Source organism: Tursiops truncatus, chromosome 4 (genome assembly GCF_011762595.2).
Source record: "Tursiops truncatus isolate mTurTru1 chromosome 4, mTurTru1.mat.Y, whole genome shotgun sequence".
Lineage (NCBI taxonomy): Eukaryota > Metazoa > Chordata > Mammalia > Artiodactyla > Delphinidae > Tursiops > Tursiops truncatus.
This window is the reverse complement of record NC_047037.1, coordinates 105,559,729-105,584,800: the sequence shown is the minus strand read 5'-3', so window position 1 is coordinate 105,584,800 and position 25,072 is coordinate 105,559,729. Positions and strand designations below refer to the sequence as shown.

At 35.3% G+C, this 25,072-nt stretch overlaps 1 protein-coding gene across 1 annotated transcript in view; it reads left to right on the top strand.

The window, feature by feature from the left end:
* The first annotated feature begins 4,843 nt into the window (after window positions 1-4,843).
* CADM2 (cell adhesion molecule 2) overlaps window positions 4,844-25,072 on the top strand; it is a 240,398-nt gene continuing 220,169 nt past the window's right edge. Inside the window, exon 1 of the mRNA XM_033855945.2 lies at window positions 4,844-4,968. The gene's annotated coding sequence lies outside the window, so the exon portion shown is untranslated. The remainder of the gene's footprint in view (window positions 4,969-25,072) is intronic.

The window sequence follows — 25,072 nt, the reverse complement described above, 5'->3', positions numbered from 1 at the left end:
CAACCTACAGATTCAATGCAATCCCTATCAAGCTACCAATGGCATTTTTCACAGAACAAGAACAAAAAATTTCACAGTTTGTATGGAAACACAAAAGACCCCGGATAGCCAAAGTAATCTTGAGAACGAAAAAAGGAGCTGGAGGAATCAGGCTTCCAGACTTCAGAATATACTACAAAGCTACAGTAATCAAGACAGTATGGTACTGGCAGAAAAACAGAAATATAGATCAATGGAACAGGATAGAAAGCCCAGAGATAAACCCATGCACATATGGTCACCTTATTTTTGATAAAGCAGGCAAGAATATACAATGGAGAAAAGGCAGCCTCTTCAATAAGTGGTGCTGGGAAAACTGGACAGCTACATGTAAAACAATGAAATTAGAACACTCCCTAACACCATACACAAAAATAAACTCAAAATGGCTTAAAGACCAAAATGTAAGGCCAGACACTAGAAAACTCTTAGAGGAGAACATAGGAAGAACACTCTGTAACATAAATCACAGCAAGATCCTTTTTGATCCACCTTCTAGACAAGTGGAAATAAAAACAAAAATAAACAAATGAGACCTAATGAAACTTAAAAGCTTTTACACAGGAAAGGAAACCATAAACAAAATGAAAAGACAACCCTCAGAATGGGTAAAATATTTGCAAATGAAGCAACTGACAAAGGATTAATCTCCAAAATTTATAAGCAGCTCATGCAGCTCAATATCAAAAAAAAACAAGCCACCCAATCCAAAAATGGGCAGAAGACCTAAATAGACATTTCTCCAAAGAAGATATACAGATTGCCAACAAACACATGAAAGGATGCTCAGCATCACTAATCATTAGAGAAATGCAAATCAGAACTACAGTGAGGTATCACCTCACACCAGTCAGAATGGCCATCATCAAAAAAATCTAGAAACAGTAAATTCTGGAGAGGGTGTGGAGAAAAAGGAACCCTCTTGCACTGTTGGTGGGAATGTAAATTGATACAGCCACTATGGAGAACAGTATGGAGGTTCCTTAAAAAACTAAAAAGAGAACTACCATATGACCCAGCAATCCCACTACTCTGCATGTACCCTCAGAAAACCATCATTCAAAAAGAGTCATGCACCACAATGTTCATTGCAGCTCTATTTACAATAGCCAGGACATGGAAACAACCTAAGTGTCCATCAACAGATGAATGGATAAAGAAGATATGGCACATGTATACAATGGAATATTACTCAGCCATAAAAAGAAATGAAATTGAGTTATAGTGAGGTGGATGGACCTAGAGTCTGTCATATAGAATGAAGTAAGTCAGAAAGAGAAAAACAAATACCATATGCTAACACATATATATGGAATTAAAAAAAAAAAGGTTCTGAAAAACCTAGAGGCAGGACAGATATAAAGACACAGTCATAGAGAATGGACTTGAGGACATGGGGACGGGGAAGTTTAAGCTGGGAAGAAGTGAAAGAGTGGCATGGACATATACACACTACCAAATGTAAAATAGATAGCTAGTGGGAGGCAGCCACATAGCACAGGGAGATCAGCTCGGTGCTTTGTGACCACCTAGAGGGGTGGGTTAGGGAGGGTGGGAGGGAGACACAAGAGGGAGGAGATATGGGGATATATGTATATGTACAGCTGATTCACTTTGTTATAAAGCAGAAACCAACACACCATTGTTAAGCAATTATACTCCAATAAAGATGTTAAAAAACTAAAAAAAATTCTTTTTAATTAAAAGACCAAGAACCTCCAAATGAAATAAAATAAAATTAGCCTCAATGATATGATCAGTGAATTTTAGAAATTCTTGTTGATGGTAAACAAGATGAGTACTATACTACACCTAGACTGCCTTCTCCCTTGCCATCATACTCTATACTAGTTTTTGATTATTTTGCAGAAGCTCCTTAGCAAGTTTCTCTTCCTCTTTGCATCTTTCAGATGTTGATTCATACAAGGCAAGGCATGTAGTAGGGCCCCCAAAATACTTTTTTGATCAATACATTGAGGATGAATCCTTAACTTTGTAACCTACTAATTTTTCTAATTGGAAAAATTAGTAATGTCTTTAGAAAGACTCTCTGAGATTGAATTAAATGACAACCTGTCAACTTTGAGCCAGGAGGAGTTAAAAGAGAAAAGTAGAAGCTAATTTGATGCTGTCTCCAGGTTAAAACCAGAAATAAAAGGCAGTTCAAAGCTTTGAGAAGAAGTTTGACTGCCTACAACACTGGATTTTGAATTGATTTTGGAAACTACATATCGTAAGGGTATTCAGGATTAGTAAATTCTCCATATGAGTTTGCTCTTTATTGGGAAAAACTAAATTAATTGACTGCAGGGATTTTAGGCTGCAAGGTCCCAGGGAACTGAAGTCAGAATCCATGTGGGGAGAAGATGGAGGGAAGCTGTCCTAATCGCCTACCTGGAAGGACAAAGTCTAGGTGTGCTAGTGTCTGCAGAGTCCCTGGAATGTAGAACACCCTAACAAATTTTAGTTTCTTCTATAGGCCAATAAGGAAAGACAGAAATAATTATCAAATGTAAGTTCTAAATAGATAAGATATTTAAGGGCAGTTAACATTGATATCTTCCCTTATTTGATTTTAATGTTATAATTGAAATTTATGAGGACATAGTTCAGCTAGGTATGAATTCAAAGTTTCATTTTTAAAAGATTACATTTTTTTTTTCCTTTCATTGTTGTCTAATTCACATTTAAACAAGTAGTGATATGACCCAGCAGCCTTTGTGGAAAAATAAGAATAAAATGTTGAAATTTCAGAACAAACTCCAACTGGTTCATTGACTCTGTTTCACCATGGAAAAATCACTTAACCACCCAGTGTCAGTTTACCCATCTGTGAAATGAGAAGGATAATATTTTCTTATGGGGATGTTTTGAAAATTATTTTGTAAATGTAGTGGATGAAATTGTTGCAAGCATCACTGCTCTTTTTCCACTTTAAAGAAGCAGACAGTATTATTTATGTACCAGTTGATAGTCAAATTGTCATCTGGGATGAACTATGTGTATTTATTAGCAGTTATGTGCTTTTTATTACTTAAAGGATCCCCTCCTCTCCTAGATTGCTCAGTTTATGCATTATGTCAATAACTGGGCACCTAAGCAAAGTATCTTAAAAACATTCTGAGCTTCATATTTATGAGCTGCTAATCTGATATCTTTGGTAATTACTCCTTCCTTCTGTTTTAGCTCATGTTTTCTCTGATGTGGTTTTTCACCTCACCTCACTTCACAAGATTGATAGTTCTCCATGTTTCCCTGCTAGAGGTCACCTCTGAGCTGAAGGCAAAACACATCCCATTCTGGCTCCCGTTGACTTTGAAGTCAACTATCAAAGAGTTTATTCCAGACATTGCCTAACCTCAATTTAAAAACTCCACCCTAAAGATTACAGGGAGATATCCTGGGGAGTTGCCATAGTGACTCTAAGAGGTTGGCACTGAGGAGACAAAGCTACTGATAGCAGATTTTTATACTTGATAGGCTTAATTATATAACGTGGTCATGAACCTCTGTGCTTGTGTCATTTAGGTCTGGAAAGAAATTTTCCCCTTCAGGCTCTTCTCTCTCTTATGGTGCCAATCAACGGGCTTTTTGGTAATAAGATTCTTTATGCCAATAGCTCCAGCATAACCTCAGGTGGTGCTTGTAGTAATGACAGAATCATTACAAAACTAAAGAAGAAAAGGAAAATATATTTCATGGGTGTGATTAAGTTATCATAATGTTCTTGCATATGTAAATTATCCTTGACTTAATAAACTACCTTGCTCCCATAATAGTATTTTAACCTGGCTTTAGAAAGTCATTTTTTTTACCCATGTTGATAATTGTTATCAGACTTTGCAGAGTTCATCTCCAGATCATCTTGCTGCAGTGAAATTTACATATTATGTTGCTGTGTGCAAGAATTTTGTTTTAACTTTAGAAGTGCTTTTACTAAGTAATGTTATTACATGAATTACTTTAATAAATTAGTATAACACTTAGGAAGATAGAATTGATTACATTCTAATGATATCCAAATTGACAATGGTCATTTATAGATACATTTTTCCTTGATTTATAAAAGAAATATATATGCATTGGAAAAAACATCAGGAAACTACAGAAAGGAACAAAAAAGAATATTGTCTCTATCTCCTGGGCTAGAGTAATCACTTTAAGATTTTGATGGATATTCTATAAGATGAACGCTTTTTGAAGAATACTTACATTGTTTTCTCCAGCACATTTTGTATTTCTCAAAACAGCTACGTCTACAAGAAACCCTGGTGAAATAGGATTCTTTTTTTATTTCTTCTATCAGAAAATGAATCTAAAGTTCTAGTATTCATATTTTCTAGGCTTTATTCAGGATTATAAAAGCTACAAGGAAACTATTTTACCTGTTTCTTCTGCTGCTTTTAAAGAGTTCAATTCATCCAAAATTATTATCTTCAAAGATAACCAGGTCCAGCCCCATATAATTAATGCAAGGCCAAGGGAAATTAATGATAATCATGTTACTATTTAAATATAAATCTTCATGTGTGCCTAGGAGGAGAAGAAGCTTTTCTGGAGCATGTGAGGGAATATAAAGGAATCCTAATGGTATGTCAAATTGTCATCTTCTGATTAAGGGTTTTCAATTATGTTTTGCCTTTTTGTAATATATAGTTTTGCTGTTGTTTGGTTGTTTTAAATTTTACTTGGAATGAGGAGTTAAGTCCATATAGCTCTTGGGAAGTTAATCATTTTAGAACTTTCTTTTAATCAACCTTTTCTTTAATCCCCTTTTAGGCAGCCAAGGACAGTTTCCTCTCACACAGAACGTAACAGTTGTTGAAGGTGGAACTGCAATTTTGACCTGCAGGGTTGATCAAAATGATAACACCTCCCTCCAGTGGTCAAATCCAGCTCAACAGACTCTGTACTTTGATGACAAGAAAGGTGAATACATTTTCTTTTAAATGTTTTAATCATATTCTAAAATATCCTAATTATAATGAATTTATTTTTCTGAGATGATTCAAATTATTCCTTTTGATTACCAAACTGCTGCTGCTTGTACTTAAACATGTTAAATATTAAATACTTTAGTTTGTAAGTCATAAACACTGAAGATAACCTGTGTCAACTTTTTAATAAAATAAACAGTTCTAATTCTGTTTCAAAAATAGTTTTATGCCTTCTCTTAACAATTATCTTCTCTCAAGATATCACATGATTTTGTTTTCTTGTAGATGCCTTTCGTATAGATTGAATATTTTTTCCCTCACTCCTGGCAATAGGATATATTATTTTTATTACTCTTAGTTAAACTATTTAGAAGACACTTTATGATTTTGGAAAGTTCTGTGCTTTCTCATGAATTCAGTTTGAAAGTAAGACTTACAGAAATGATTCCAATAATAAGTTTAAGTTACTCCATGTTTCCAAAATAAACTGAAATTAAGTAAGAAGCTGTATTTACAAGTTGAGTTGGACTTCAGTGATTAACTGGGCTTTCTAATTGGATGATAGATTTTGATTAAACATTTTTAGAGAACTAAGGCAATTTATGTTATATAATTCAAGCAAACAACTAAAAATGTATACTGAATTTCTAAGCCGTCATCCATTGTTATAAACATTGGGAGAAAATGAGTTCATAAACTGTAGTGAAAATACGGAGCTGTTGCTTTAGGTAAGTTTAAATTATATAGGATATAAATATCTGTATAATAGCTATTCAGCATGGTCTTAATTCTGTGGCCTAATTAGTTGACACATAAACTTAATTATGACAGAGGGTTAGGAATGCTAGCATTTGTTGTTCTGGCTAGCTCCCTCCCTCCCTCCCTCCCTCCCTCCTTCGCTTCCTTCCTTCCTTCTCATTCCTCTATGTCGGTACAAAAATTAAAGCTCAGGGATACAGAGCTCTGGTGAGAACTGACTTGCTAAACCCAAAGCTTCTCAACCTCAGCTGTATTTTACAATCATTTAAGATGCAATTAAAACACTGTGATACTGCATATGCCTGAAAGATTCTGTTTGGAAAGCTCCTGAGAACAACTGGGAGCATAATGTGAGACAGAAATAAGAACAGAGCTATGGATAAAGCTGTTAACAGTAGCAGCCACCTGTAGAAGCTGGTGCAATCAGTGACACAGACAACCCTTTCGTTTTCTCTATTGTTCTCCTGAGCAGTTGTCACTTGCACAACACGTACGGGTTACTCTAGTCATGCTAACTCACGCTAAGCCTCTGCACTTAGACTCTGGCACAATTTAGCACGTTTGTTTGCTCGAGATAAGCCTTAGGACTGAGGAGGGCTAGGCAGGTAAATGCAGACGAAAAGACAGTATGGGAAAATCGTGATATGAAATCTTTAAAAAAAAAGCTTTTATTTTCAAACCCTTGCATTTGAGGGACATCACTGTCAAGGATCCCTTCCACTACATGACAAGGAACCAAACCAGGGACTTGTGAAGGAACAAACATGTTAGTTTGCCATTTATGAAAGGTTTCTTTATTCAATGCTTTTCGTTATTCTGTTGCAACTGATTATTAGAACCACAATAGAATTAGAAAAAGTCTAATATCAAAAATAGAAACCTGTTATACTATACACACACAAACACACACACACACAGACTAGCTTTTTACAGCATAACTCTAACCTGTTAAGGCAATAAGGAAAGAAAAAATGAAATAAAGCAAATGCATGCTTCAACAATTCATATGATCAGATGTATCTAGTATTTTGTAGCAGTGTAAAGATACAGGGAGATTGCTAAATATCCCAGATATAACATGATGGGTTTTTCTCACCATGATTATCCTTCAGAAAAGAGGGGCTTTCTCGAAACAAATTCTTTACAAATCTAGTATTTTATTTTAAGGATTTCATATCACAATTTTCCCCATACTGTATTTTTGTCTGCATTTACCTGCCTAGCCCTCCTCAATCTTAAGGCTTATCTCGAGCAAACAAATGTGCTAAATTGTGCCAGAGCCTAAGTGCAGAAACTAAGTGTGAGTTAACATCACTAGAGTAACTCTTATGTGTTGTGCAAGTTGCCAACTGCTCAGGAGAACAATAGAGAAAATGAAAGTGTTGTCTGTGTCATTGATTGCACCAGCTTCTACAGGTGGCTGCTACTGTTAACAGCTTTATCCATAGCTCTGTTCTTATTTCTATCTCACATTGTGTTGCCAGTTGATCTCAGGAGCTTTCCAAACAGAATCTTTCAGGCATATGCAGTATCACAGTGTTTTAATTGCATCTCAGATGATTGTAAAATACAGCCGAGGTTGAGAAGCTTTGGGTTTAGCAAGTCAGTTCTCACCAGAGCTCTGTACCCCTGAACTTTAATTTTTGTACCGACATAGAGTAATGAGAAGGAAGGAAGGCGGGAGGGAGGGAAGGAGGGAGCGAGCTAGCCAGAACAACAAAACAGGTGCTTCTCATTGATATTACTGTTGCCACTAGGAGTCCCAAAAGGCATTCTGAGTAGCCTTTCATGCTCTCTGGAGACCCAGGTCTCTGAGGGTTCTGGCTGTAAGAGCTGAACAAGTATCTCAGGATGGTGGCCCATTGGTTCAACTAGAACTGGAAAAGCCTTTGTTGTTTACTTGGAACAAAAGAAAAGCATGCTGTGAGTAGGCAGTTGATGATCAGCTAAAGGAGACTTAAGCGGAACCCCTTTTCTTAGGAGTTTCTCTCAAGGAGGTTAAATGTGAATATTCAGGAATTTCTTCACAAGGGAGATAGGTGTCTGGGGGTAATTGGCTAAAGTGAAGCTAATATTGTAATATTTTTTATTCAGGTGAAATAAAGAGGAGGGCAGTGAATTCAGGCTTTTGCTACCTTGAGCATATCTAATGTGATCAGTAGCTTTCTCCATTTACAACTGGAGAAATTGAGAGTCAAACACTCAAGGAAAATTTGTCCACAGATGTTCAGCGAATGACTGGTAATGAAGGGATTGGAATCCAGGTTGGCCTATGTTAGTTTTAACTAGAATGCCCCTGAGAACAAAGGTGTCCGGGCACCAGGTCACTTTAAATATAACCCAAGTGGCCTCTGCCTTTGATCTTGGCAACTGCCTTTTAGTTAAAGAGCATCAGTTATTTTCAAACTGTTGAAGGTGTATATACAGTAAGACAGAGGGATACATTATAGTCAGCACTGCCCAACAGAACTTTCTGTGATGATGGCAATGTTCTATATCTGCAAAACAGTTCTGTAGTCAGCAGTCATGTGTGGATACTTAAGTTATTTTAAAATAATTAAAAATTTGTTTTTTTAGTCACGCTGTCCATATTTCAAGTACTCAAAAGCCATGTGTGGTTACTGTTTTGGAAAGCACAGTTCTAGATGATGACTCACTCTTTAGATGCCAAAATAGACCACGTCCAATTCCAGCCTTGGCTGTAGAATATGCATTTTCCAACGGAGAAAACCCCAAGTCATCATTAAAATGTATCAAATATTCAATAAATGAAATTTTACTGTTTAAATTTCACAGATTTAATGGCGACATTGTAGCCTAGGAGACAGGGAGTCAGATCTGACTTCTAATTCTGCTTCTGACACCAACTGGCAGAGAAATGAAAGGGGCTCATCAATATCCCACCAAATCAGATGTTCTAGTCTTTGGATCAGAATTGCATTTTTAACAATTTCTCTATCTATTTGTTGTTTGCACCTGAAAACCAGAAATCATTAACCTATGAAGTAGATATTCAATTACAACTCCATTTCATTTCTGCATAGTTTTTGTATGAAGACTTCTTCTATAACACTTAAGAAACTGCAAATCTAAAAAGAAAATAAAAATCAAGAGGAAGATTTACAGGTTCTTATGGGTCAGAGGGACCTAGAGCAAATGTAGCCACTTGTTATGGCCCTCTTCTCTTTCTTTTTACACAGATTTTACCGTATCTTGTTATAACTAGTAGGTAAGCACTTGGGATAGAGTGGGTATAGGGAGACAGGGAGAGTAGGGAGTCGAGTTCACTGAAACACCACATGAATGCTGTGTGGTATTTGGCAATAGAAGTTTTTTTTTTGTTTTTGGCAATAGAAGTTTTAAAAAAATCAATTAGGTCATTGTGTTTGTTTCTCTGCCGGTGTGGGAAAAAACAATTGAAGTAGTACAATCTGATCACTTAATGCTCAGGAAAGAACACTTCAATTCCTTCCTATTATTGACAGAAAATACTTTGTACAAACATCTCCAGGAGTGCATAGTATATGCATTTAACAGACGTATCTCTGTGTGCTTGTATATGTTTTTGTATAAAAATGTAAAATACGTAACGTTTTGTGATGCTACTACTTTATAGTACTTTTGCTTTTTTGCATTATGCTTCAAAGATTTTCAAGAATTTCTTGAAGGAAATTTTATTCCTGAAGGAACAAAAATAAAATTTTATTAAGGGCATAGCCAAAAAAAAAAAAACAAAAAAATGCTGGTGTTAATTATCCAATTATTCTGCTGATAATTTTACATTAATACTGGGGATGATGGGAGAGGAGCAACATGAATAACGTGTCCTAGGACACGCAGTGATAAAGAGAAGAAAAATGAGATGAACCTGAAATGGAGGTACAAGTTCTCTTGGCTTCATGCCAGCCAGTGCCACCTGACAGTTTCTTTCTCCACAACTAGTTTCAATCAATGTGACAGTCTTTAAAATAGTAAAGATTAACTCAGTAAAGGAGGTGTTAAAGTGGTCAATATTACCCTTCTTTCTGCTTTCTTAAAAAAATAAATAAATAAATCATGTATAGGTTACACTAAAGACGTGAAATAAGTGATGGCAACTTACTCCATACTCTATAATTTTTAAATAACTTCAACATGGTTACCTTTTCTCATTGTGATTCACAATAACCCTGTATGGTCGGTATTCCCATTTTGTATATGAAGAAACCGAGGTTTGCAAATTTGAATGACTTGAGTAGTAAGTGACAAAATGATGATGAGACCCAAGTTTTCTTAAGACAAGCCTAATTCACTTCATGCTATACCATTCTGATAAGGACTTCATTTTATTGCTTTTTGGATTTTTATTGTTTTTTACATTTCTTGTGGAAAGTATCACTTCTTTTCGGTCTTTACTCCAAAGTTGCCATCTCAATGATCTCCTGAACACATCTCATATTTTAATAATTTCATTTTTATTGTAATAACAGATTTGCTAGCAAATGCATCCATATTAAATGAGTAGGAATCAGGTTCCCATTAGGAAATAAATGATACACTCGAGTTAATGAAGTATGAACACACTATTTACAGGTGTACAGGCATAATTAAGGAAACATGTCAAGATGATGCAGCATCCAGGAGCTAGCTGCAGTGGGAAACCATCCTTGCCTCTGAAAGGGTGACAGAAGGAACTAAAGCTAAGTTTTGGAAGAAGACTTCTGGTTAGAAGCTGAGACTGGTTAGGAAGAAGGTTGTGTGGAAATATGTAAATTGACTTCTTTTTCCTCTTACCTTTTGATCTCTTATCAATGACTTCCATGGGCTGAGCCCAAATGGAAACCATAGGTCAAGGAATCCTAGGTAGTTTAGTCTCCCAGGGAAAATAGCAGGGAAGATAATGGATCTGGAATGATAAGCAGAAGGTAACCAGCACAACTTACCAAGCATAAATAGATATTTCTCCCTGTCTAATTTTCAGTAAAGATAATTTCTATCAAAAACCTTGTGTCACTCTATGTTCACAACTACCTTCCATTGAATTGCTTCTTTTGGGGAGAAATAAGTTGCAACAATGCAGCACCTTTCCAAAACAGATTACTTTTTTTCAATGTTATATTCCTCAAATTTAACATACATGTTAAACTGTGTGCTATTAGATTTCTTAAAGAAATAACTTGCTTTTACTTAATCTGCTAATGATAAAGCCATTATTGTAAATTCTTACTAAGCATAAGCAAAATTTTCAGTTGTACATTATATGATTACTACCTTTATCTCTTTATGCTAGTTTAAAGTCCAGCAACTTTAGGAAAAACATAAAGATAATCATGTACACTATAAACTGTATTCATTATGTGGTATCTATAACAGTGTCAGGATTTGGAACTTTGACATTCAAAGCTACAAATATGTGTCTGAACATGATCAGCATATTTTAGTGTTCGAACATTTTAGAATTCAGCATTACTTGCATACTTGATATTATATTTTAGAGAGGCTAGGTTTCACTAATATTACTACTTTTTACAATATTTTTTGTATTTTTTTTGGCCATGCTGCGCAGCTTGTGGGATCTTAGTCCCCGGACCAGGGATTGAACTCACTCCCTCGGCAGTGAAAGTGCGGAGTCCTAACCACTGGACCGCCAGGGAATTCCCTGTAGTGTTGTAATTTAAAAATAAAAACAAAGGGCTTCCCTGGTGGCGCAGTGGTTGAGAGTCCGCCTGACGATGCAGGGGACACGAGTTCGTGCCAGGTCCAGGAAGATCCCACATGCCGCGGAGTGGCTGGGCCCGTGAGCCATGGCCGCTGAGCCTGCGCGTCCGGACCCTGTGCTCCGCAACGGGAGAGGCCACAACAGTAAGAGGCCCACGTACCGCAAAAATAAAACAAAAATTAAAAATAAAAACAAAATTTATTGCAAATAAATCAAATACCTCTGTGAAAATGACCAAATTCTTGAATTAATTCCTTTTAGTTATTGCACATTGCTGTTCACTACCGTTTTTTTTTTTTTTTTTTTTTTTAGCAAAACTCCATATAGAGAAAAGTTATTTCTATAACATGGAGCTTTATTCTACTTTCTGATCATTAACTTATATATTTATTCAGTCTTTCCATTCAGTAAATATTTGGTGACCATCTACTGTGTGGTAGACACTGCACTAGGTGGTTTGCAGTTATTGTAGCTCATTGATTTTTGAAGAGTCTATTCTGTGTTCAATAGAGCTACTTGAAAGACAGCTTGTCCTGATTAAAATTTGATTTATTTTATCTTCCAATCATATATGTCTCTGGATACATATTTTATAAATATGTTTGTATGTTGGTAAGACATACAGAGTCAGCACATAATCAGCAATTATTTCAATGATTTTAAGCCATCTGGAGAATACCACATTTTATGGTCATGGCAGTAGAAGTGAGATGATGGCTAGAGTCAGACTGGGTGGATGGTCAACACCATTGTGCTATCTATTTCCATCTCCCAAAACAATAAAAAAAAAAAAAAGTAAGCAATGACCAACCAGCTTCTGGGTAATTGCCTTGATATCTTTTGTGATACCTCATGTCCTCAGTTTTGGGAATTAATAGTCATTAAAGATAACAGGCATCACTAAGTAAATGTTCTTAATATATAAATATCTAAGCATATTTGATATTTAAAAGATTTCCAAGTCACAATTTCCGTTCAATTCTGTGAATATTAGTGAAATATTGCTATGTCCCAGGAATTATGCTGGTCATTGGGGCCCCTAAAATAAATAAAACATGAATTTTGCCCTTAAGTGGCAAGTTATCATATATCATCTATACATTGGCATGGTGGAGGGTATAGAGGAACAGTATTGGATCAGGCATTTTACAGGTAGATAAATGTAATTCTACTTGTTGCATAATAAGCCTCATTGTAGAGGATACAACATGCCCAAATAATTGATAAAAATATCCTACATGAGTCTAGGAAAAACGCTGACTTGAAAATATACATGACCATAAAGCAGAAACTAACACACCATTGTAAAGCAATTATATTCCAATAAAGATGTTAAAAAAAAAAGAAAATATACATGACCGAAAACATACCTTTTTTGATAAAATTATTTTTTAAAGAAAAAATTGTAAATAAACTATTGTGTGCTATTTGTCTAATATATGAAGTAACAGTGTACTGTACAGGGACCTGATTTTCTTGTGACATACTGATATGGTCTCTATGTTGAATAACCTTTTAATCAGGATCAGCAGAGACACCATGGAGAATTTAAGATATTCTAACATTTTTTAAGTAAGTTTGAAAATAGCATTAGCATTATAGGTCCTTAGTAAGTATAAGAAAATCTTAACAGTATCAAAAAATACTGTCTATAATGTATAAGTTTAATTCTATTTAAAATTACATAATTTTGATTCATACCAATATAATTCTATTTTAGATAAAACAGTGTTTAAAGTTTTACTATTTAATTTTTTAGTGTGTTTTTCCCATTTTGTATTTTTTTAAATATTTTACGTCAGACTTTGAGAGAGTCATATCCCCCTATGGTGAATCTATATTGTAGAAATGGTGCTAATTTTTTTGTTTGAGGCTTATGAAAACTTAGCCCTAGAACACTGACATAAATGTCATTCTACTCCAAAACTTAGAATCACTGCATTTCTCTGTTCTAGTTTTAAATTCCCAGGAGAGAGAAATGAATTGGTTCAGCTTATACTAGATGCCTCTACTGTGCTTTAAGGTATAACTAGAGGTGTGTGGCCATTGAGTCCAGCAATCACTATAATTTACATCCTCTACATTCGACGAAGGCCCCGCTCAATAGGCTCAAATATAGAATCTAGGCAGAATATTCTTCTGTCTTGATAGAATATGTTTTATGAAAATAATTATAGCATTAAGTACAAAATGAATAAGAAACCTCATTTAAATATTATTACTTGGGTACCCCTAATAAGTGCAGCCTCTCTTTAATCCCAAGGAGCATTTTTTATAAGTAACTTGGAAATATTGGTCTAAGTACCAAAAAAGGAGGAATAAAAACGCATATGGTCATTCATGAATGGTAATACTAATTAAAATACTATTAAACTATTAATTTATTATGGTTAAAAATTTAATGAGTATGATCTTTTCAATTCACTTGGCTTTCTTCAATTATTTTAGTTATTTTCTATATTTATAAATACTGAGTGTTTCTCTTCCTCCATGCCTCTTCAGGTGACATTTCTCCACTATTCAGACAAAATAATACAATTTAGAAATACCTTTTTCTGAATAAATATTTTTAATGTTTTGTTTTATATTATGTGAGCATGAAGAGTTATAACTTAAAGTACTCTGCTTTCCTTAATTTATTATTTCTTTAGCCCCAGCAGGCTCTTGTGAGTGATCCTTGGAAACAGCAGTAAATGAGCATTTTGTAGCACTGTGAAATGTAGGAGGCAGTGTTATTTTAGTACTGAAGTGTGGGTGTTTGTAAGAATTAAGTCTTCTGGTTTTATGACTATTTATGTTGAGACTAGTAGGTGGACTCAAGTACAAATGGGAAATGGGGTAGGGGGAATGCTGAGTGATTGGTCTGTAATATTCATTTTAACATTTTAGAAAGAATGGTTGTAGTTTAGAAAGAAGGATAGTAGTATGAATATAGATGTAACATGTTGTGTTTGGACTCTCAAAACCCTTTCATATATGTATAGCCCACCTGTTTTTTAATGCTGAAAATTGCATGGTGTGAGATTGAATGGGCTATTTCCTAAATCTTGAATTATGATAAAAATATCTTCTAGGGACCAGTAACTGTGTTCTCCTATGGAGATGATAATTGGTTATTAGTCGCTTATTTCTTTGTAACTTAAAATCCTACCTCCTAAACACTTGCAAACATTATAGATGCGTTGGTTGGTTGAGGTTTACAGACTTGCTAGTCAGGGCAGCTACATTTGGATCCCAGTTTCACTATGAATTTGTATGTGGTCTTGAAACAACCTTGACCAATTACATAAACCAATCTCAGTTCCAGCTTGTAGGCCTCTTGAGGCCAATGGGTTGTAAAGGGCTACCTGCTGCTGTGTCCAGGTGTACAGGCTGAAACTCTTCTCAGAGTTTGTTTTGTGTTTTTTGAAATGTTTGAAAATTGATACTGCAACATCAAACAAAAGAAAAAGAAAAGCAAAGGTCTGCCATTGAAGTCTTAAGCAGTTTCTATCTAACAGGAAGTTGACATCTTTAATACTACCTTTAGCCTGAAAGTGGCTGTGAATGGGTGAATACCTGAAATAGACCGTTTAGTTACTGGAACATAAAGCAGAGACCCTGTATTTAAATGGTAATATTTAGCTTCACCATTTCCTAGGTGCTGTAACTATGTTGAGGGTGAAATGCAATGAAGGTTTCTAATTTGGAGGCTGAGTTGCTACCCTCAAGGCTTTGGGGAAAAGAACGCGAGTTAGGATGAGAGAATTTAGGAGGAAAAATAAAGTTCGCTCCCTGCCCTTCTTGCCTCACTTCTGTTTAAATTTTTTTTTATTGAAGTATAGTTGATTTGCAATATTATATTAGTTTCAGGTATACAGCATAGTGATTGAATATTTTTATAGATTATACTCCATTTAAATTTATAAAATATTGGCTATATTCCCTGTACTGTACAATATGTCCTTGTAGCTTATTTATTTTACACATAATAGTTTGTGCCTCTGCCTCACTTCTTTTTATGTTGAGTGTGAGTTCCTATGGTGTGAGATTTTCATAAAGAGATGTTAAGGCTCTCTCACCTGAAGAGCTACCACTGAGTCCACGTGACAAAGAGTGGCACAGAGCAGGAATGAAAACCAGTCCTGGTGCCCCAACACTGGCTGACTGAACTGATTTCTTTGCTCCCTTCTATATACTGATTGGTATCTAGCAAATCAAAATGCACATTTCTATTTTGTTTATTACCTCCCTACTAGTTCTAATAGTGTTTTGAACTTCTTTGGGGGTTTCTCATTGTACTAGCCTGCATTGTCTACAAATAACTGTGCTTCTGCCTTTTCAATAGCTACAGCTCTACTTTTGTTTGCTTCCTTAGCATATCAGCTATAGTATACATCTTTTTAAAATTAGAGAAATAAAAGAAAAAGAATCAGTACTTGAACAGCTATGGAAAAGGAGGCTTTGGGTATAGAGGGATGAAAAGAAGATAAAAATGATTTTAGCAGCTAAGATGTGATGTGATGATAACCTGGACCAAAAAGAGAGCTAAGGAAATAGAAAGAATATATTTGAAAGGTATTCAAACAAGGAATTGACTAGGCTTGGTCAACCAAAAATTAATTTCTAGTCTTCAAGCCAGGAGCAAAGGAGTCTAATTTTGAGTAGCCACACAATTGATTACATTATTAGTCTACCACCATCTATTTATGTCAGAGGAGTTGTGACAAAGAAAGTTAACTTTAATTCTCAGTTTCTAAGGGATTCTTAGATTATAGATTCAAAATAAATTAATATATATCCATTTACTATATCTTTACAGTTTGACACTGCATGTACCTTAAGAGTAATTAAGATTCTGCCATTCATTCAATAACACTTACTGAGCTGCTTTTTGCCAAGAGTTATTGTAGGCTTTCTGAATATAGCAGTGGACAAAACAGTCAAAACTCCACCCTTGTGCAACTTACTTTCAAGTAGGAGGAAAATGACCATAAGTAAAATAATTAAGTACATATGTATTGATAGTTTGTCCAAGGGTGATGAATTCTATGGAGAAAAAAATTTACGAAAAGGAAGAGAGGAAGTGCCGTTTTAAATAAGGTATGAGGGAAAACCTCATTAAGGAAGTGACATGGAAGCAAACACCCAAAAAAGAATAAAGAGCTAGTTAGACATGCAACTGTCTCTGGGGACAGAGAGCAAAGCAGAGGAGTGGCCTGAAATGGATGCTCTCTGGGTTTTTTTGAAGAGGAGCTCAGTCAGTATGTGCAGATCAGAGTGAAAGCATAGAAGAGAAGAGATGAAGGCTGAAAGATAAGGATGTGGTGAGTGTGAGCAAGTGGGACCTTGTCGGCCATTGAAGGATTCTGGCTTTTTCTCTGATTAAAATGAGAAACTATTGGAGGGTGCTGAGCAGAGCTGTGAGGTGATCTTATGGACATTTTAACAGTATCACTCTGGCTATTATGGGGAGTACAAATTGTGGTTGGTGATGGGGGATGGGATCAGAAGTGAAGAGACCAGTTAGGAAACTATTGCAAATAAACCAGGCAAAATATGAAGCTGGTTTGGACCAGAAAGATCGCAATGAACATGATGAAAATAAGTGGACTTCTGTGTGTATTTTGAAAGTATTTTGACTAGCTGATGGCCACAATGTGGGGTGGAAGAGTGAAAGAGGAGTCGCATATGACTTAAAGGCTTTTGGTTTGAACACCTGAAGTAATGAATTTGAAAAGGAGATGGGCAAGATTGCAGGGGCTGGGGGTGGTGACTATTTTGGGGTAGGTTCTGATTTGGCCTTGTTACATTTGTTCTTATTTGTGCTACACATAGGAGAGGTTATATAATAAGCAATTGGGCATTTGAGTCTGGAATCCAGGGACTGATTCAAGTTAAAGATCTTAAACATCGAGTAGGCACGTGCCATCAGGCTGGATGAGTGGTCTAGGGAAGAATGGTCCAAGAAATGAACCCTGGAATCTACCACTAACAACAGGTTAAGGAGGTGAGAAGGAAGCAGCATTTGAATCATGAATTTAAATACTCTTTTCTTTTTTTTTTTTTTTTTAAGTTTACAAAACAACTTTCCATATATTATGGCATTTGGCCTATGGAATAATTCTGAAAAGCATGTAGTGATAGAACTGAAAGTTGGTTAATATTTTCTCTGCAATTTAATATTTGCAAACATTCCAACTTTGATTTGTTTCCTTTGATGCTTATGTACATTATCGTACATATCCAGAAGATAAATTTGATGCTATTGTGGTTCTCTGCATACACCATGTTTCTTCACACTTATAAGTGTTTTACGTAAGGTTCTTTATCCTAAGTGTGTCCTTCCCTGTCTTATTCACCCTCAAAATCTTGTATAGCCAGGCAAGAAAACTTTGTCCTCTTTCCTAAGGAGACATCAAGGTTAGGGAGAGGAGGTTCAGACATCAGTGACCCTGCTAGGGAAATGGCATCTACTAGAAGGCCATGGGAGTGGCAGGAGATAAATCCCACGTTTGCCCTGGCCATCCACGGAAGCTTCTAAGAACACCTCCAACTTATTATGGGAATGAACCATTCACTTCCTACTCTTCTGTTAAGTTTTCTTCTATCACTGAAGAAAACAAAGTGAGAACAAGAACAACCATAGCAAAGCAAAATATTCCCTAAATCCTAATCTTCCATTAGCCTAATCCAGTTTTCCTACAGGAACTAGAAACGAGAGCTGTTTGTTTTTGTTGCATACAGAGGAAGTTAGGGTGTGCTTCCTGCAACTTTCAGAGCAAGGTTCCAGGTGGGGAGCAACAGTAGTGACTGCAACAGACTAACCTCTTTCATGGAGCCCAGTTAGTACTTCTCAAATACTCTGTGGTGAGGGCCATTTATTTTCCCTAAATCAAGCACAAGTCATACTTTTGTAAAGTATAATAAAAATGGATTATTATAAAATGAAATAGTAAAACACACATAATGAAAGTCCAAACTTTTTATTATGACATTTCATAAACATAGCATATGAAAACAGAATTATAAAATTGTATGTATGCATTGAGTAAGGGTGTATTGAGACTGGTACAGAGAATTACTATTATACTTGTAATTTTTTTTGTTACTCTGTAATCAACACAAAACAAAAAGTTATGAAATAAATAATAATTGTTCATGTTAATAACCTAGGCACACACTTTGAGTGAATGTCATATATATCAATTATTTAAATATTTTAATGTGACATGTGCTTCCTTATTATTAATTTACCTAATCTTCTTGGATCGACTATAGCATTTTTTGCAGGGAATAATGTATAATCTAAACTATTTCCATGCTTTATATTAATAGTAGTCAGAGTAGAGAAATGAATCTCAGACAATATGTTGGCAGGAGTGGAAGAAGAGATTTTGAAGTGATTTCAGCAGTCTTAAGATAGTCATTTTAAACTTTTATCCAAAATGAGACAAATTTTGCTATATTTTCAAAATTCATCATCAGTTCTTTATTAGCAGCCAGTTCCAGTATTTATCCTGTAACTTTATAGTTAACTACATTTTTGATAAAAGATATTGCTTCAGGATCTATGAATACCTATATGTGGATCATTTTTGTTGGAATATACAATTCAAAATATCTTATTAATATTGTAAGATAGTCTGTGATAACTTTTCTGCAAATGAGCAATATCAAGAGTATTATCATATTTTACTGATAATTATACTTAATTTATGGATCATGTCATAAATAATTGTAGAAAATCTGTTCTTTTAAGCTTCTAACTTTTGCTTTGCCCTTTGCCCTTAACTGCCATTGCAAAACATGTTACGTTTCTTCCTTGTTAGTATTAAGATGATCAAAACACCAAATATATTAGACAAATAAAGAAGGCTGGCTGTCTAAATCACATATATAAAAGTTGGGAATGGGCTGGTTTCTTATCTTGCAGAAACAAGAGCTTTTGTGTTGTTCAGACATTCTCGACAGAAATTCTCACATCTATAACTCTTGTGTCTCAGTGTGCAGTAGAGTTGCTTATAATCGACTTCTATCTTATCATATAAAAAAGAGAATAAGTTTACATTTAATGCATTAGCTTTAACATAATTCACAAATTTTACCACACTTCAAAGAAAGCTGGTATTCAGCTGATTTTTTAAATTGTGTAGCAAGACTTGTTTTTTTTGGTTGTTTTGTTTTTGTTTTTAATGAAAGGAGTACATTAGTTTACAGTCTGCATTACCTCCTTAATCACTCCAAAATGTTTCCCTGCCATTGTAGCTTGCCAGTCTACTTCTACTTCTTAAGAAAACTTAAGCCACAAAACAAATTTGTTGACAGAGATCACACACTTGGAGGTCGTGGCAATGTCAAATTGCTGTAAAAGTTTCTAAGCGTTTATTCTCAGCTTCTGTGATTATCTCTTTGCTGTTAAGTAATAAACAGTTTGTAACTGACACTTTGAGAAGCACTGTTGTGTATGAAATGGAGATAACACCTACTTTGCAGAGGTGTGGTTAGGATTACCAATAATCTTGGAATAGTGCCTATCAAACAGTAGGAAGTTGATTGAAAAGAACTATTAAATTGCATTATACAATAATATACCCCATTTTAAGCAAAGCTGCAGTTGCAGAAAGGGGTAAATAAAATGCTTTATCTGAACTTAAAAATGTGAATAATCTTATGGAGAAATGTATTTGTCTATCTATACCTATGAGTCTTCATGTAGATATACAGAGATATAGATAAATTATTATGAGTGTCTCCAGTAAGAAAAACTAACAAACTGCTAGAGAATGGTGACAGCATAGGCAGAGTAATTGTATCAAATTAGAGAGATCAGAAGAAACTCAAAACAGAAGATGGATTTTAGGACTGGCTTAAAAAGATGGTAGAACAAGTTGCTGCAGTTTAAGACTGGGCTGAAAGCTTTCTATGCATTTGCTGTTACACTCCTCTCCTGCCACATTCTTCTCCACGTAGGATATACTGGGGAAATTGTGGATAGTCTGTTTTAGCTGAGAGTGTTTGAAAAGCATTAACTCATAGAGTACTCACAATGGAGGTATTGTTATGTGCATTTTACTTATAAAGATACTGAAGCAGAGACAAGTTCAGTAACTTGCTTAAATTTGAAATGTGGGCAGTGGTACAAGGACATAATCCTAGGCAGTGTGACCTCACTTACAGCCTGTGCTGCCCACAGGTTCCTGGGGAATAAGTGGGAGCTGAGAATGAAAAGGTTAGAGTGAATTTACACAGGGAAAATAATGGGCAGGGAATGTTTCCAACACAACTCAAGGTAGGCTCACGATACACAAGGTAAGCTCTGACAGGTGGCTGAGAGAAGGAGGTATAACTGTCCTGTGCGCTGGGAGGGTCAAGCTGGCACTGCCGTGCATGAGGAAGCAGAGCTACAAGCTGGGTGGTGAGGAACTAAGACTGAAAGCAGGGTGGAGTCTCATTTCCTGCTTTGGTTAGGTCTAAAAAGTATATGAAGGTAAAAATCAATTGTAAGTTTAAATTGAAGTGCCTAAAATCATCCCTGAATGTGAGAAGCTAGACTATCTGAGGAACGAGCAGCTCTGCATCCCTCATATCACATTTCCACTCTGGGGTATTTGCTTGCTGAGTGGGTATTTGCTTCCCATGTGGAGCAAGGCCAAGTAATTCAATTGAGAGGCAGTAAGGACCCAAACCAGGAAGCAGGAAAGGAAAAGAAAATGCAACTGTGAGAAACACTGAGAACTTTGAATTTACACTGGCAATTAACTGGACAAATATGTAAGTTAGGGGGAGTCATGGGTGAGAGACAATAATAATCAATGATAACTTAGGTCTCAAACTTCTGTGTATGTGATGCCCTAAACAGAAATAGGGACTTTAGGAGAAGTTGAATATGAGGAGAAAGAGTTAAATTGATGAGAATAGGGAGAATAATGAATGTTTTTGAAAACTTTTAAAAGAAAGAGTAATTTGTATTGAAAATTATAATTTGCATACATAAATGTATTTTTTAAAAATAAGTTTATTTATTTATTGGCTGTGTTGGGTCTTCGCTGCTGTGCGCGGGCTTTCTCAGTTGTGGTGAGCGGGGGCTACTCTTCATTGTGGTGCACGGGCTTCTCACTGTGGTGGCTTCTCTTGTTGCAGAGCACGGGCTCTCGACCCTTAGGCTTCAGTAGTGGTGGCTCGCGGGCTCTAGAGCGCAGGCTCAGTAGTTGTGGTGCACGGGCTGAGTTGCTCTGCGGCATCTGGGATCTTCCTGGACCAGGGCTCGAACCCGTGTCCCCTGCATTGGCAGGTGGATTCTTAACCACTGTGCCACCAGGGAAGACCTGAATGTATTATTATATAAACTGAAGTATTTTTGGTTTGGGTGTTTAAGAACAATATGAAACTAATAATCATTTAAAGTGAAATTACCATGAGAATACGCGGTAAAATCACAGCAGAAAACACATGGCACCATCAAAAGCTTCAAGTTAAGAGGATTTAATAATGAAAGTACTATTATAAAGGTGTAAGGCTTAAGGCAACCAACAAAAGGCCAATGACTCAGGGACCAAAAATGAGAAGCTAGTACTATCCCTAAGCCTGAAATGGCATGAGACCTTAACTGTAACCAAAACGTGCAGCCACTACCAGAGCCAAAGGAAATGCCCTACTCCTCCCCTGCAGTCTCCTGCCATTGCCTTTCTTTGTCTAAACCTAACTCTAAGCCTGAGCACGGAGGTTGAGGACTGAGTGCTGGGGAAATGCGTTCCAGAGGGGTCAGCTGCTCAGGCCATATAGAGTACAAAAGATGAAAATGGTGAAATCAGACACAACCACAATAAGTAATAAAATCATTCACTGAGCAATCTTCAAAAGGATTATCTGTAGGATTTGTAATATATATTTTATTAATGTTTATTAAATGAACTTTATCTTTTTTAAAGTCACTATTTGCAGTTACTTTGAAGTACTAGGTCAGGTATTAAAGCTTATTTTCAATGCTATAAATACTTTTTTAGATGTTTTCTTTACTGGCAAGAAAAGTGCATTAAATTCAAATGATTTAGAGTATTAACTATTTTAATTAATAATTGCTGTGTTTCACAATCCTAGTAATAAATCTTTGGAAGTAAAATAATAAAGCTAAGAGATTAGTTTTGTAATTGTATCAAGACAGTATAATTACTGACCTTTGTATTATCACATACTTTTATAAAAATCAGCATAATTAAAAACAACTCATTCTGATATGACTCATTTATTATAAAATTTCCAAGTACATTATCAATCACTTTTAACATTATACAGTATCAGTGAGTTAATCATGGCATATGTGTAATTATTGGCAAGGCTGACTCTTTACTTTTTGTGTAAAGTTGCCCCATGTACTATTTCATGAACCAATACATTTAGAATTATTACTTTACACTTTACTTCTGTTAAAATAATGACACATCACATGTTCACATTTTACTCATTTAAATAACAATAATGAAATTAATGGTCTTCCTGATTGTAGGTTTTTTATAGTTTTTTTCTAAATACTTTTTGTATCACTTATTCTTTCATGGTTAGCATACATGGATAGAATAGGGATTGTATCAATAGGCGGAAATTGTTAAGGGAAAGTGTGAAATACTTCCTCTTTCTCTTCATTGCAAGATGAAAAGATTCCCCCTACAGTTACCATATGATAGTGGAGAAATGAAGGATAGGGGGCAGAGAAGAATAAATACTTCTCTTTGAATTGAACCATGGGGAATTTCTGGAAGATTTACAACCATATTGGCTCATTGATTACTCAGACGGCAGAAAGATACTCTCAGTGTGTGCTCCTTTATTCTAATGAAAAAGACTATTAACCACCTCAAAATATATGCTGAAAGTTTTATTTTTGTTAAATGGAGAGTTCTGTTTAACCTGATTGGAGAATTGGATCTCTACTTGAAAATGAGCAACCACTTTTAAAGAAGTATCAGTGCAATTACAAATCAAGTGGAAGTTAGAATTGACATAGTGTTGTTATATTCTGATTGCAAGATAAATGTAGTCAGGAACTGTTGAGTTCTTTGTGGTCCAGAGATTATGCAGAAAATTATAATTTCACTAAGTTACCCCAATTGACCCCAAAATGGAAGGTCACGTAAGCAGGCTAGAAACTGCTTCAAGGATTCTGAAAAGCACCATTAATACTGCCTCTTTCAATGACCTTAAAGTGAGAGCATTAAAGAAATCATAGCAGGTTTCATTGAGATCATTCTCTTTATTGAATAAAATTGAACACTTAAGTAAATGAATGATCATTTTTGGACAACCTAATATGAAAATATATGACCATAAAAACTTGATAGCCCTCCAGCAGTGCTTGTGGAAATTGCAATCTCTTACAAATGTTATAGTGTCTGGTAACTCAGTAGAAAATTATAATGGCTGTCTAAATTCTAGGACATTTCATTTCTAGAACATTTCATAAAATATGCATTTTTATTACTTTTTCAGGTGGATGTAATAATGTGTATATACTGCATTGTGTAGTGGGCTATGTAGCTTCATAGAAATACTATATTTTCTCTAGCATCAACTACTTCGACCAGAAAATTATAAAACTCTATAGAAATTCAAGTGATTCTCAGTAAATTAAACACTGGGGAAATTATTTTATTTATAGAAAGTTTAATTATTTTCAACCCATTTTATCACTTTAGGAATTCTTTTTTTTTTATTGTAAAGGAGTCAGTCCAGAGGCTACTAAAGGGATAGTTGATCAGAGAGGTTCACTTGAAATGCTTCACAAAGAAAGTCTTCCTGAGGCTTATTTTAATATAAGTGTTTAGAAAAAATAGTGAATGCTTTTGTGCTGTATTTTCCCCGAATATATTTAACCATATAAAGAAATCTCTATACATTTCTACTGGGAAATTTTATAGCATTTAAGCACTAACCATCTATAAAAGCTCTACTTTATTAAGAAAGAAAAAGACTAAAAATAGTGTTGCTATGATTGTCAAAGATTTCTTAAAGGCAAAATATCATGGATTTAGGATTTATTTACACTTTTGCATTTGACTCTGTTTAGAATAAGAAAATTTTATTATATACTCACAAACCTTTTAATATTCATAAATGTTATACTACTTGTCCTTAAGAATCGTAAGTCTAGGAAAAGCAAATACTACCCTATATGCAAATCAAAGATTTCCATGGGGCTTTTAATTGGTTAGAGTTTTTAATTACATGGCTTTAAGAAAACTGGCTCTCACACAGCCAAAAAATATACAAGTTAAAAATCATCAATTAATGTGATGGACTTGGGTATAAACAGAGAAATCCACTTTCTGCTTCTTAATCACATTTCATATTGTGGCTTTGTGTTATTTTAAAATATTAGAGTTTTCTTTCTGAACCACTCTGTGTTCGCCAAGTAAATATTTTTCTGGGAATAATGATATGTAATTTTTCTCATCAGTACTTATTCCTTGTTCAGTCCTATGATCCGTGTCCTGAGTTTGGCTTGTAGTTCCAGCCCCTGAAGCAATAGAATATGATGAATCTACTGGACACAGGGAGAAGAATGCTTACAATAGTGGCCTCATTTGCAGGGTTGGATACTACTTGCTCAGTTGTCCCCATTCCTTTTAGGGGAAAAGAAGGTTGGCCTTGGGTGGATAGTAAT